Source organism: Notothenia rossii (genome assembly GCF_949606895.1).
Source record: "Notothenia rossii genome assembly, chromosome: 2".
Taxonomy (NCBI): domain Eukaryota; kingdom Metazoa; phylum Chordata; class Actinopteri; order Perciformes; family Nototheniidae; genus Notothenia; species Notothenia rossii.
In genome coordinates this window covers 88,946,055-88,956,932 of record NC_136904.1, presented here as the reverse complement: position 1 = coordinate 88,956,932, position 10,878 = coordinate 88,946,055, and positions in this window count along the sequence as shown.

Sequence of the window (10,878 nt, the reverse complement as noted above, 5' to 3'; positions counted from 1 at the left end):
TGTGTGTGTGTGTGTGTGTGTGTGTGTGTGTGTGTGTGTGTGTGTGTGTGTGTGTGTGTGTGTGTGTGTGTGTGTGTGTGTGTGTGTGTGTGTGTGTGTGTGTGTGTGTGTGTGTGTGTGTGTGTGTGTGTGTGTGTGTGTGTGTGTGTGTGTGTGTGTGTGTGTGTGTGTGTGTGTGTGTGTGTGTGTGTGTGTGTGTGTGTGTGTGTGTGTGTGTGTGTGTGTGTGTGTGTGTGTGTGTGTGTGTGTGTGTGTGTGTGTGTGTGTGTGTGTGTGTGTGTGTGTGTGTGTGTGTGTGTGTGTGTGTGTGTGTGTGCGCGCGTGCGTGCGTGCGTGCGTGTTAGAGAGAGAGAGAGAGAGAGAGCCAGAGAGAAAAAAGAGAGAAGGTTACTGACACATAACAGGTTTAGTTCTCCAAAACAATGACGATACAATATAACAATAACAAAAATAAATCTTGTTGAGTGCTAACACGTGTTCATTTTACCATTGCCCATGATCATTTACATGTATTGTCTCTTGCAATAACGGGAGGTTAAAATGTAGAAAAACAATCATCATATTGAAGCTGACAATAAGAATTAAAGCTGCAAGCGCAGCGATATGGCAACAATCATAATCACGATTATTTTGGTCAATATTGATATCAAGATTATTAAATACGATTATTCGTTGACTTTGAAAACATCCATTTATTGAACTTTAAAAAAAGGAATAATAGTAATTTGAACAGTATTTTTTTTTAAGTTGATTACCCTGAACTTTAAGTGTAATTCAACTGAAAAACCAATATAAATAAAATAATTATACATTTATATCTAGATTTAAATAAATCATATCAAATTAATAAATACCAATAAAGAAGATCAACACATATTTTGGGACGCACTTCCACAACCTACTGAACATAATAATTCTAATAAATAAAAATGTATTAGATTATTGGCAAAGTATTCAGCTGAAGTCACAGGGGCGCGGGAAGTCAGTCAGGGTTGGGGGTTTATGTGCGGTGGGGGGGGCGTTTTTTAAAAAAATATTGAATTTAAAAGCATCAATCTGGTGCACTTTGAGAGCAAAATTAAGAGATCTATGGATACATCTCTCAACACCCATATGAAACAGAACTGTAAGCAGATTTTCTTTTTCTTATATTTTACAAATCACTCCCCTTTTAAACTCTATTCTTGTTTTGTCATATAGTATTTCATAACTGTTTTTCATGTATTCTCTCTGGCTGTCCATCTCATAATGTTCACACAGAAATTAGCTGTCATTAGGAATATCATTCAGAAGAATTATAATTTCATACAAAAATCTGTCTCAAAAAGAGGTTGCACATTTAAATGCAGGTGTTGTCAATCAATCAATCAATCAATCAATCAATGTTTATTTACATAGCCCAATATCACAAATGTTTTATTTGTCTCAGTGGACTTCCCAGTTTGTACAGAATATCAGTATGACAATAGGACACCCTCTGTCCTTACACCCTCACATCGTACAAGAAAAAACTTCCGGAGAAAACCCAAAGTTTAAAGGGAAAAATGGGAGAAACCTCAGGGAGAGCAACAGAGGAGGGATCCCTCTCCCAGGATGGACAGACGTGCAATAGATGCCGTGTGTAAATTGAAAAGATAATACATTTGCAACATAGGTAGTCCAAATGTTTGGAAATGCATGTGTGTATAATAGGCGAGGATATCCATCCAGGACTTATGATCCAGGACCACAGCCACGACTCAAGATCCAGGACTCGCGATCCATGACACAGGACCGAACGATCATCCATGATTCCGGATCCCGGCGTATATAGACACCAAAAAGAAAGACATTTGGGGAAGCTGGGTTAATCGGAACATGAGAGTACACAGGTATAGACAGAGAGAAGGAAGAAGTAAGATGTCCCCCGACAAACTAAGCCTACATCAGCAAAACTAGGGGCTGAATCTAATCAGCCCTAACTATAAGCTTTATCAAAAAGGAAGGTCTTAAGCGCACTCTTAAAAACGGATAGGGGTTCTGCCGTCCGAACACAAACTGGAAGCTGATTCCACAAAAGTGGAGCTTGATAAGAAAAGGCTCTGGCTCCCATTGTACTTTTAGAGACTCTAGGAACAACCAACAACCCTGCATTCTTGGAACGCAATGCCCTAGTAGGACAGTAGGGTATAATGAGTTCTTTAAGGTAAGATTGCGCCTGCCCATTAAGGGCTTTGTAGGCGAGAAGAAGAATTTTAAATTCTATCCTGTGTTCTATAGGGAGCCAGTGTAAGGCAGCCAGAACAGGAGTAATGTGGTCCCTTTTCCTAACTCTGGTTAGTACACGAGCTGAAGCATTTTGAATCAGCTGAAGCGACTTGACTGACTTCTTGGTACACCCTGATAATAAGGAGTTACAATAATCCAGCCTTGAAGTAACAAATGCATGGACTAGTTTCTCTGCATCGTTTTGAGGCAAGATATGCCTGATTTTTGCAATGTTACGTAGATGGAAGTAGGCGGTCCTTGAGATTGATTTTATGTGGGCGTTAAAGGATAAATCCTGATCAAATATAACACCAAGATTCCTTACAGTCTCACTGGAGGCATAATTAATGCCATCCATAACTAGTATATCTTTAGATAATTTGTTTCGTAGATTATTTCGGCCGAGTACAATAACTTCAGTTTTGATCGTGTTTAACATCAAAAAATGTAAGGTCATCGTCGTTTTTAAGTCCTTGATGCAATCTTGAGTTTTATTTAGATGATTAATTTCATCAGGCTTGATTGATAAATATAGTTGAGTATCATCCGCATAACAATGAAAGTTTACAGAACGATTCCTTATAATATTGCCTAACGGAAGCATATAGAATGTGAACAAAATAGGTCCGAGCACTGAGCCCTGTGGCACTCCATGGCTAACTTTGGTTTGCGTGAAAGATTCATCGTTGACACGTACAAACTGAGAGCGTTCAGATAGATAGGACCTAAACCAGCCTAAAGCAGTTCCCTGTATGCCAACTAAGTGCTCTAGTCTTTGCAATAGGATATCATGGTCGATAGTATCAAATGCAGCACTGAGATCGAGCAAAACAAGAATAGAGATAAGTCCCTTGTCTGAGGCTATTAGAATGTCATTTGTGACTTTAACCAGGGCTGTCTCTGTGCTATGATGTGTTCTAAAGCCAGACTGAAAATCTTCAAATAAATCATAGTTTTTTAAGTAGTCACACAGCTGTTTTGCGACTGCTTTCTCAAGAATCTTTGAGAGGAACGGAAGATTAGAAATAGGTCTATAGTTGGCTAAAACTTCTGGATCGAGGTTGTGCTTTTTAAGAAGCGGTTTTATCACTGCTACTTTGAATGATTGTGGAACATAGCCGGATAATAAAGACATATTCATAATATTTAATAAAGAAGTGCTAATTAATGGAAAACTTCTTTTAACAGCTTAGTTGGAATCGGGTCTAAGATACACGTTGATGGTTTAGAAGAGAGAATCATTGAATTTAATTGTTCAAGGTTTATGGCTGAAAAGCATTCTAATTTACTATCTAGTGTAATATTAGAACTTACGTTTCCGGGAGCTGTTGATAACACTATACTGGTCAAAGGCAAGAGGTCATTAATTTTGTTTTTAAGAGTAACAATTTTATCGTTAAAAAAGCACATAAAATCATTACTACTGAGTGCTATGGGAATAGAAGGCTCAGTCGAGCTGTGGCTCTCTGTCAGCCTGGCTACAGTGCTGAAAAGAAATCTTGCATTATTCTTATTCTCATCTATTAATGAAGAGTAGTAGGCTGCTCTCGCTTTACGCAGTGCTTTCTTATATTCATTGAGAGTAATATGCCAAATTAAACGAGATTCTTCAAGTTTAGTGGAACACCATATCCTTTCAAGTTGTCTCGACTTTTGTTTTATTTTGCGGGTTTCGGCATTATGCCATGGAATTAATCTATGTTGTTTTATTTTCTTCTTATTCAAAGGAGCAACAGAGTCTAATTTTATTCGCAGCGCATCTGTAGCACTATCAACAACATGATCAATTTGGGGTGGTGTACATTTTGTATAAGTTTCCTCCCTTACATGCAGACATGCTATCGAGTTAAGTATTGGTGGAATCTCTTCCTTAAATTTGGCTATAGCACTAACAGATAGGTTTCTGCTGCAGGAGCTTTTGACTAATGCTTTGTAGTCTAGTAACAGTACTTCAAAAGTTACTAAGAAATGGTCGGATAAAGCAGGATTATGCTGTTCGACTAATAGTTGCTCAATTTCAATACCATAATTCAGAACAAGGTCGAGAGTGTGATTATAGCAGTGGGTTGGTTTATTTACACCCTGACAGAAACCAACAGAATCTAATATAAAGTTAAATGCAACAGTAAGGCTGTTTTTATCATCCTCAACATGAATATTAAAGTCACCTACGATAATTACTTTATCTGTTTTAAGTACCAAAGCTGATTTGCACCTTCCAAAGTAGGATGAATGCCGTCTCTCTTAATCAGACCAGGTTTTCCCCAGAAGCCTGTCCAATTATTTATGAAGCCCACATTGTTTGCTGGGCACCACCAAGACAACCTAGCGCTGAAATGATGACATGCGGCTATACATGTCTTCATTGATCAGATTGGGGAGGGGACCAGAGAAGATTACGGTGTCCGACATTGTTTTAGCATAACTACACACCGACGCCACATTAAGTTTGGTGCATTCTGATTGGCGTAAACGAACATCATTACCACCGACGTGAATAACAATCCTACTGTATTTACATTTATTATTAGCCAGCAGTTTAAGATGCGCCTCAACGTCGCCCGCTCTGGCCCCCGGAATGCATGTGACTGTGGAGGCTTCGGTCTCTAAATTCACGTGTCTCATAATAGAGCTACCAATAACCAGAATTGGCTTCTCAGCGGGTGTCTCGCTGAGTGGGGAATATCTGTTAGATACGTGAACGGGTTGGTGGGGACCTGCGGGTTTCGCGTTATGCCCCTTCTGAACAGTCACCCAATCTCCCTGCTGCTCGGGAGTTGCCGGGGGACGGCTAAGAGGAGCTACCTTTTGCCGGTCCGCACCGGCTAACATGGGCTTTACTGTAGCTGAGTTACTTTCTAAGATGCGGAGCCGAGCTTCAATGGCTATGATTCCCGCCTCCAACCTAACAACTATACTACATTTAATACATGTATCGGTACCAGTAAAGGAGGTAGGAAGTAACCAAACGTGAGACATTTAGAGCAGGAAATAGCACCCGAGGGTGGGGAAAGAGCCATGGCTAGCTATCAAGCTAAAGTAGCTACCGTTAGCAAACCCGAAAAGAGTGTAGGCAACTGTGGCGTTACAGTCGCTAACAGAAGGAGAGTTGTGAGTGCTTAAGCTGTAATAACATGTGATTACAACGTCAGGCAGTTGCCCTGATCAAGAGTTTGAAAACGATCAAATAAGTTTAACAGGGCTCTCAAGTTTTGAGTTCAGAGTGACATTTTGGCAACAGGGGGGGGGGGGGGGGGTTGGAGGTACTAGTGGAGTGCACGCGTCTCAAACAAGCCTAATTTGTTTACAAAATTGCGGCGCAACTTGGTGTGCGGTACCCTGGAAAGAAATCTCTGCGTGACAAATACAAGGTGTGGCGTGTGAATGGAGTTAAATGCGTGTGTCTCACGCCAACTGCGTGAGACTTGAGTGCTCTGAGTTTAAGATAATAAGCTATCAGCAACAGAACAGGCACACGAGATACCCGGAGATGACAACAACAACCGGAAGTTACAACATGCTTACCGCAATAGTGGTCCGTGCAGCGGATGCTGTGTGATGCTGTAGCAGCCCGTTGAACTCGCTGAAAGTGTAGTGAGTGTTCTGTGATATTACAAATTGTTATGGCAACGTCAGTGGCCAAACAGCCACATTTACTGCTGCAAATACGTTCAAACATGCTGTCGGCACGTAAAGCAGTAGGAACTATGCCACCATTTTAGCTGACTTTTTCTCAGAAATACTGTCACATAACATCCATATATTTCAGTGCTAGGTTTATGCTTAGCTAAGCTAACTATGAAACACTTTAACTGAAAGGACTCAGGATCAACTGTGTACTGTAAGGTAGCTTCTAGCTTCATGTCAAACAGTAAGTCAACATTTCCCAGAGAGCTTTCTTTGAAATCACCAGGTAACGCTAAAAAACATTACATTTAGATTGCATGACAAAGTGTTTATTTAATATCTCTGGCTAGCTATAGCTACTTGCTAAAGGTTTAGCTTACCCCCGCGATTCAAAGTAACGTCAACGTAGCTGTAATTAATGCTTTGCTTACATGTTCGCATAACTTTGACGTTTACTGACATTTACATACCTTGTTTACCTGGCGCAACTGGTGGCTCTGGGGTTATTGTGTGAGCCACCACTTGAGAATTGTCGTCTTTTCTAAGAAAAAATGTTCTTATGTCCATCTTCAAAAACTCTGAGTCCGACTGACAGTTTAAATATTGTCACAGCTCACAGGATAGGGACCTGTGAGCCAATAAGACAGGTGTTTATTTCCATTCAACTCTCTGGTTGGTCTGGTGTCTTGTCACTGAACACGGGAAATTACAATTCTGCTGCCCTCTCATGATTAGGTTCAGGTAAAGTACGCTTAATGTATTATTGAGGGAGAATTGTCCGGGGCTACAGAAAAAACATTCGGGGCTTTGGTACTGTATAATAACGCCATATTAAATGCAATCATTTTAGTCTTTAGCAACAGCTTTTGAGAGCAGTGCATTCATCGGTGTTCGTTTAAATACTGCCAGTTTGTTGACGGCCTGTGTGTTGATGGGACTTCTCATGCTCCCTAAATGTTTCCCCTGCCTTTCGCCAGTTCTTAAACCCTGCCTTCACAAAACTCCCATCCCTGATCTTGAATGCACTGACAAGCTTATTTTCTATAGCAGAGCAACAACAAAAGCACACCGCATTATCTATATTATTTATAGACTGCTTACACTAAAATGCTAACTCAAAAATAGTAACTCAAAATAAAAGTTTTGTATTGATTTGTCAAGTGAACTTTTTCACGTTGCAGTTACAACTCTCCGCCAACAATTGGGGGTGCTGCAGCCCCCTCAGCACCCCCCCTTCCCGCGTTCCTGTGAAGTCACATCTTTTTCATTTAATTTCAAACCTTTATTTATCCAGATTGTCCCTTAAGATCATAGATCTCTTTTTCAAGGGAGACCTGCAACTTTTCAACTTCCCCAAGGCCTTTGTCATAAAGTGCAGGCCAGGGTTCGAGTTATGTGAGAGCCAATGGGAGCTGAGCTCCCATAAGGAGGGTCTGAGCTCCCATGAACGCAGGGAAATCATACATCTGTGGGGGTCGCTAATACATTAACAACAACCATTATTTTAATCACAAATAATGCATGTGTCAATGTAACGAGTATTATTTACGATAACGAGGTAAATAGGCTAAAAGAAAAACATGTTTTCCAAAAGAATTACGCATCGTATTCTCTCTAGAATGACAATATGCCTTCACTTCACCTCCAAGGTGCGTAATCAATTATTGCGCAATCTATGCCTGTGAGTGAGCGTGCTGGGCGAGCCGAGATTATGTGTTATGTGGTGTGCGTAGTTAAACCTTTTCATATTTAAGTTTGTAGCAATTAGAGGGCTGCTGCTGCTGCTGTGTGTGTGTGTGTGTGTGTGTGTGTGTGTGTGTGTGTGTGTGTGTGTGTGTGTGTGTGTGTGTGTGTGTGTGTGTGTGTGTGTGTGTGTGCGTGTGCGTGTGCGTGCGTGCGTGCGTGCGTGTGTATTCAAATATTACTAATATCTAGAGAGCCTTCATTCACAGTTTAAACTATTAGACAAGTAGTCCCATCATTTTTAATTTACATTATTTAGCTTTAAAGATACAAAATCAAATACCTATGAGTTGCGCAAATGTAGCGCCCACCCTTTTTACTTTGACACAATACTTATGACACCTCATCACATATGACTTGGTCAAAAGAGAGACTTGGGTGAGAACATAAATGTCATCAATTATTTTTTTGCTGTCAAAGGGAACAAAGGGTCAGTCACTCCCTTTGACACATCACTAAGGCCTTGAACTTCTTAAGTTACACTCCCCCCTCCTGTGGTTAGCCAACGTGTTGCTCACAAGACACACATACACACACACACACACACACACACACACACACACACACACACACACACACACACACACACACACTCACACACTAACTTGCATGCTCTGTTGTGATTGGTAAACCCCTAAGAGCTGTTCCTCCCCTTAGCCTATCACGTACAATGTGTCGGAGTGCTAGCCAATAGGAGCGCGAGTGTTACATAGTGATGTCATTATATTATGGAAAAAAACAAAGGAGTCCAATGGAGGGGGGAGAGAAACTCCCTCTGGAAAGAACACATGGATTATTATATAAAATATTATGCTTAAATTATTATTATTATTACAATACATTAAAGAGGATCCTCTTTACTGTATTGTTGATGTTAATCTCTACCTTGAAATGTGAAAAGAATCAAACATTGACCCTTCTTGACACACATTTGAAGCTACATTTCAAAAGGAGAAGACGAGACATGCTAGCTCAGAGTAGCTACATGCTCCTGAGAATAGCGTGCTGTTATTTAATCTTACTGTATTTTGGAGTTCATGCGTGTGCTATAATGACATGATGTGGTATTTTTGTAAAGCGGTTCAACTATTGTTTGGTACTCAGTCTGTTACTGGCTGTCCATACCTGGGCTTAACATCTGTCTCCCCTGGAGATAAAATGCATCAGTGACAGCACTTATAATAGACCTGTCAAAGCTTTTCCTGTCCCGTTACATTCCTGACCACATCTCTCTTGGTTAGAACTGAACAGTTTTCGGATGTTTTTATTCTTTTGTCTTCCTCAATTTTCTGAAAATAAAACACGTCCAACCAGCTGAAGCTCACGCACACTGTTACATTTCTTTTGTATTTGCTAATAAAGCTTATTAAGGTCAGGTTCCTTCTGTCTCTATAGTAGGGTTGTTTTTAAAATCTCCCCTGCACGACTTGATTCTTCCTTTGTTTAACACATTTCACCTTAAAGCCACAATGTCACCTTTCTGCCTTACATAACATGTCTCTTGTTAGACGCTTTTATTCAAAGCGACTAAAATCGATCAATACTTTGGGAAATCCCCACAGGATGAGGGGTGAAGGGTCTTGACCAGGGACAAATTGACATCCTCCTCTGATCAACGTGATATCCCACTGAGCCACAGCCTCCCTTTATTATATTATATTAAATCAAAACAATATTTTTGTTTTTTTTAATTTGTTTTAGGATTTTCATTAAATATTAGACTCGTTGATCGTCACATTTTCATGATAACTTACAAAATGTTTTACTATAGTTGATAAACAGCTGATTCTTATCCATATATAAATTGTCATAAATAACATACATATGTCTTTCAAACTGAATCTTATCTGACACTGATGCTGTGTTGTATATTTGACACTTCATTGTGCAAGATGTTATCACGATCTGCATCAGTATCTCGTCAGGTAATTAGGCCTCTTTTAAAAACTGAATGTTTCCGTGACTGAAGCCAGTTTGAAGGAATGGGTTACAAGAATCTGTTAGAGTAAACAAGATTGTGTTTAATGCAACTGCAGTGACAGAGAGGTGAGGCAGAATCAGTCTGAAGCATCTCCTCAAACACATAGATGCCGGACTTATCTCCTACAACTCCAGCAGAGGGTAAGAACACCTGCAAAATATTCTCTGCACATTATTTTATTAATTTTACTCTTTCATTAGCTTCTAGGTAATCTGAATATAGACAAGAACATCATTTTTTGGTTATTTTTTGTTACCTTTGTGCCTCACTTTAAAGAGTTGCTCTGATGTCTTTCAGCAAAAAAATATCCACATCAAGATATATCTTGAGAGAGGTCTTTGTTAACCAAACTAAGATTATTTAATTAATCAATGCAGAGGGGGTGGAAGTGTGAGGTGGAACTAACCTTTTTGGAATTGTGTAAAAAACTGTCTTAAAAATATACTCCTATATAAATATTATTTCCACTTTTAACCAACTTCAGTCCTGAACTCAAAAATATTTAAACAGTATTTCAACCCATTACTTATCGGTTTACTCCGGTTTTGTTTTTTTTATTAAAAGAAGAAACACAAATGTAATTGTTTTATTTACACTTATTGCTTTGGGCTATTGTTTTTCTTAAAGCCAGGGACATTTTTGATGCATTTAAAAAAAAGTGTGTGCAGCAAACAAAGAAAATAGCATATATTTGTCTCACGATTTGAGAATATGGTTACATTTGGTGGAAAATAGTTACTAACGCAACTTTGAAGACAGGGTTTTAGATGGGAAGCATTATATAATAAAAAGCAAGACTTTTTGCTGTCATGTCATTTTTGCCGTAAGATGAACAATGGTGGTTTTAATTGGGGTGATTCTTTACTTTAGGGATCTTAATGTCTGCATATTTACTATTCAGTTTATTAAAGACATAATACCTAGGGTTCAAATTTGAAAAAAATAGAAAAAAAATATCTTCAAACAGTTGCAAAAATATATGCCATTTACATTAACACGTCCAAAATTATATTTAAAAAAAATATGCACAAGGGTTAAAACAAAGATACATAATACATATTCAATAAAAAATGTAACTGTGACGACCGTGACTGTGTGAAGTAGTTTGGTTTAACAATTAGAAGATTGGGGTTTTTATTCTAGCTTCTGATTTTTACAAAAGGGAAGGGTCATTTATTTATTAAAGTATATTTCTGCTGCTTTATGTTTGGACCAGAACAGAAATCTGGCAAATTTTCTTTTATCCTTTTTTAAAACTATGTGCAAAGGATTACATTTTC